A 5,179-nucleotide genomic window follows, 5' to 3' on the forward strand; every position below is an offset into this window, starting at 1 on the left:
TTCATATGTTTGTTGGCTGCCCTGATCTCTTCCTTAGTGAAGTGTCTGTTCATATCCTGTGCCCACTTTTTAATTGGGTTATTTGTCTTTTTCTTGTAAAGGTGTTGCAGTTTTCTGTATATTCTGGAAATGCTGTATAGGGTTTTTGAGGCGTGACTGATGAGTTTGAACTGCCAACGTTCAGGTTTGCAGTCCAGTGCTTATCCTGTTATTGTCAAGTAGTTTCTGACTCATAGAAACCTTGTATAGGTTTCCAAGGAGCAATTTGGTGAGTTGAACAACTGACCTTTGGGTTCATAGTCCAGCGCTGATATCAGTATTTTAAACACCAGCAGGGTAAACTGTAGTGGACAGGTTTCAGATGAACTTCTAGATGAAGGCAGACTAGGAAGAAGGAGAGATATACTACTTCTGAATATGTAGTCACTGAAAACTGTATGAATAGTAGTGGAACACTGTCAGCACCAGTTGAATTTTGAAACATCATGAAGAGCACCAGAATATTGTCAGATATAGTGTGGGAAGATGAGACCCTCAGGATGGAAGACACTCAAAGAGCAACTGGGGAAAATCTGCCTCCTCAAAGTAAAGTTGACCATGATGATGTGAATGGAGTAAAGCCCTCAGAATCTTCATTTGCTGATGGGGCACAATTCAAAATGAAGTGAGACAGCTGAAAAATAATCAGAACATGGAATATACAAATTATGAACCTAGGAAAATTAGAAATTGTCAAAATTTAAATGGAACATATAAACATCGATATCCTAAGCATTAGTGAGCTGAAACAGACTTTGAATATGATAATAACATGGTTTGTTATGCTGGGAATAAGAAATTGATGAGGAATGGAGTTGCGTTAATCATCAAAAAGAACATATCAAGAGCAGTCATGTGGTACAAAGCTGTCTGTGATAGGATAATGCCCATATGTCTACAGAGAAGACCAGTTAATACCACTATTATTAAAATGTATGCACAAACCACTAAAGCCAGTGATGATGAAATTGAAAAATTCTACTTATTTCTTCAGTCTGAAATTGATCAAACATGCAATCAAGGTGTATTGAGCATTACTGGTGATTGGAATGCAAAGATTGGGAAAAAAAACACAAAAGGATCAGTAGCTGGAAAATATGGCCATGGTGAGAGAAATGATGCTGAAGATTGCATGATAGAATTTTGTAAGACCAATGAATTCTTCATTTCACATACCTGTTTTAAACAGCATAAAAGATGACTTTGCTCATGGACCTAGCCAGATGGACTACACAGAAATAAAATTGACATCTGTGGAAAGATGCAGTAGAAAAGCTCCGTATCATCAGCCAAAACAAGGGCAGGGGCAGACGGTAGGACAGACCATCAGTTGCTCCTATGCAAATTCAGACTGAAGCTGAAGAAAACAAGTGCACGAGACCCAAAATATGACCTTGAATACATCCTACCTGAATTTAGAGATCATCTGAAGAACAGATTTGATGCATTAGACACTAAAGAATGAAGACCAGAAGAGTTGTGGGATGACATCAATAATATCACACAGGAAGAAAGCAAAAGGTCACTGAGAAGACTAGAGAGAAGGAAAAGACAAAAATGTATGTCAGAAGACACTCTTAAACTTGCTCTCCAGTGTAGAGATGTTAAAGCAAATGGAAGAAGTGAGGAGGTAAAAGAGCTAAACAGAAAATTTCAAAGTTCAGCTGGAGAACACAAAGTCAAATATTACTACGAAATGTGCAAAGACCTGGAGTTAGAAAACTAAAAGGGAAGAACACGCTCATAATTTCTCAAACTGAGAGAACTGAAGAAAAAATCCAAACCTTGACTTGTGTTATTGAAGGATTCTATGGGCAAAATACTAAATGATGAAGAAAGCATCAAAAGAAGATGGAAGGAATACACAGAGTCACTGTACCAAAAAGAAATTGTTGATGTTCAACCATTCCAAGAGGCAGCATATGATCAAGAGTTAATGATCCTGAAGGAAGAAGTCCATGGTTCAGTGAAGTCAAAGGCAAAGAACAAGGCACCTGAGAATTGATGGAATACAAATTGAAATCATTCAAAACATTGCTGCAGCACTGGAGGCACTCCACTCATCTATGCCAAGAAATTTGGAAGACAACTACCTGGCCAACTGACTAGAAGAGATCTGTATTTGTGCCCATTCCAAAGATAGGTGACCCAACAGAATGCAGAAATCATCAGATAATATCGTTGATAAACCATGCAAGTTAAGTTTTACTAAAGATCATACAGAAAAAACTGCAACCATACGGTGACAGAGAACTTCCAGAGGTTCAGGCTGGTTTCAGAAGAGGACGTGGAAGGACGGATATCATTCTTTTTTTTTTTTTAAGGTTTTTATTGTGGATTGAGTGAAAGTTTTCAGGGCACATCATCGGTTTCACATTCAAACATTCATATACCTTGTTTCATTACATTGATTATAATCCCCTCCACATACCATCAGATACCATCAGTTAACAGAGTTTCTCTATATCCTCTTTAGCTTTTTTTGGGGCGGATATCATTCTTAATGTCATATGTTTTTTAGCTGAAAGCAGAGAATACAAGAAAGATGTTTACTTGTGCTTTAATGACTCTGCAAGGCTTTCAATTGTGTAGGTCATGACAACCTATGGACAACATTGCGAAGCAAGAGTATTCTGGAAACTTAATTGTACTCATGAGGAACCTATATGTAGACTAAGAGGCAGTTGTTTGGACAGAACAAGAGAACACCAAATGGTTTAAAATTAGGAAAGGTATGCTCTAGGGTTGTATTCTTTCACCATACTTATTCAATCTGTATGCTGAACAAATAATCCGAGAAAGTGGATTATATGACAAAAACCATGGTATCAGGATTGGAAGAAGGCAATATATAGGTGATACAATCTTGCTTGGTGAATGGGAAGAAAACTTAAAATACTTCTTGATAAACAGCAAAGACCACAGCCTTCGGTATGTGTTGTACCTTACTGTAAAAAAAAAAAAAAAAAATACTCACCACTGGACCAATAAGTAACATCCATATCAATGGAAAAACAAGGACTTCATTTTGGTGAATCAACCATCAACACTCATGGAAGCAGTAGTCAAGAAATCAAACGACGTATTGCATTTGGCAAATCTGCTGTACAAGACCTCTTAAAAGTGTTGAAGAGCAAGGATGTCAGTTTGAGGATTCAGTTTGAGGACTAAGGTGTCCTTGACGCAAGACATGGTATTTCCAGTAACATTCATATGCATACAAAAGTTGGATAGTAAATACAGAAGACTGTAGAATAATTGATGCATTTCAGTTATGGTATTGGAGGAGAATATTGAAAGTACCATGGACTGCCAAAAGAACAAATAGATCTGTGTTGGAAGAGTACTGTCAGAGTTCTGTCAAAGTTCAGGATGGCCGTCTTTGTCTCTCATACTTCGTACATATTGTCAGGAGGGACCCGCTGCTGGGGAAGGATATCATGTTTGTTAAAGTGGAGGTTTGGAGATAAAGAGGAAGACCTTCAACTATGTAGATAGATTGGCACAGTGGCAGCATCAGTGGGCTCAAACATAGTGACAGTTGTGAGGTTGGCCTAGGATCTGACAGTGTTTGGTTCTGTCAGATCCTAGGCCTATGGTCACTATGAATCGGTACCAACTCTATGGCACCTAACAACAACCTTCTATTCCTAATCTGATGAAGATTTTTTTTTTTAATCATAAATGTATGTTAAATGTTGCTGAATGCTGTTTTTCTTTTCTTTTTTTTGCATCTTTTGAGATAACAGTACTGGTTTTTTTTTTTTTTTTAATTTAGGTTAATATGGTGAAATGCATTGATTGATTTCCAAATGTTTAATGAACCTTGCATTCATAGGATGAGCTCCTCTTGGGTATTATATATTATCCTTCTTATATATTGCTGGATTAAGTTTTTTAATAATTTGTTTAGGAATTTTGTATTTAGGTTTATGAGGAATATAAGACTCTGATGCTTTTAGTAATGCTCTTTGTCTGGTTTTGGTATTAAGGTAATGCTGGTTTCATAGAATGAGTTAAGAATGGTTCCCTTTTCTTCTGTCTTCAGGAAAAGCTGGAATAGAATTGATATTATTTCTTCCACAAATGTTTGGTAGACATTTCCAATAAAATTTATAGGTATGCAGCAGGAAAAATAAAAAAATACAAAAATGGCAGTCTAATTGGCTCCTACAAGAATAAGCAAGTTGTTCGCCAGGGAGCCATCAAGTCAAGCAATCAAGTCCCTTCAGGACAAACCCCCCTCCAAGACTGAAACTCAAAGGGAACACATGAGCAGGCATGTAAGCTTGCTGATGACCAGGTTGGTCTACTGGTGAGTGGAAGCAGGGTTTGAAAAGGCAGCAGTGAAAATATGAGTTGAATTTGACCATGATCCATAGACTCCGTATACCGGGAGATGAGAGAGGCAAGAGGAAGGCTGTTTGGTCCGAAATGTGGTGAGACCTGGGGACTCCTAAGCCCATGGACAAGGACCTAGCCACAGAGGTATATAGTTGAGAGTGAAGCGTCCAGCTGATATGAAGTGAGGGGAAATGCATAAGAATGCCAAAACTTGCAGTTAGTTCCCATTTGACCTATCTTTGATGGCTTGATGATCAGAAGTCAATTAGTGGAAGATAAAGAGATTTGATAAATAAGTGTAATCGCTACAATTTGATGAACTTGACCTATACTTATGGACGTAGTAGCTCAAAATACCAACTGAGAGGGAAGGAATCTTCACATCAAGGATAAAACCTATCCCCTCTGTACACAGGGTTGATAGAGACAGGCAACTTAGACATTGACTACCTAAAATGGGTGGGAGGCTATGAAGGCATGCATGAAGTGGCTGGTTTACAAGTTTTCAGAGGGACTTGAGTTTCAGACTGTGCAGCAATGTAGTATCCCCCAAGGTGAATAGTTTTTATTTTGTCTAGACAGTTCTAGTGAAAGGAGATGGGGGTAAGATTGGTAAGATTCAGTAGTGAATAACTGTTATCATGACTAATCGCGACTATCACAATTGTAAAGGTAGAAGTTTTGTAACAAAGGAGGGAGTAGTTGATCCTATATTCCAGGAACAGAGAACACTAGGACCATCAAGGGAGAAGCACATGAGCTGAATGTGGGACCATATCCAGGGGAGCAGCGACAC

This window comes from Chrysochloris asiatica, unplaced genomic scaffold (assembly GCF_000296735.1).
Source record: "Chrysochloris asiatica unplaced genomic scaffold, ChrAsi1.0 scaffold00088, whole genome shotgun sequence".
Taxonomy (NCBI): domain Eukaryota; kingdom Metazoa; phylum Chordata; class Mammalia; order Afrosoricida; family Chrysochloridae; genus Chrysochloris; species Chrysochloris asiatica.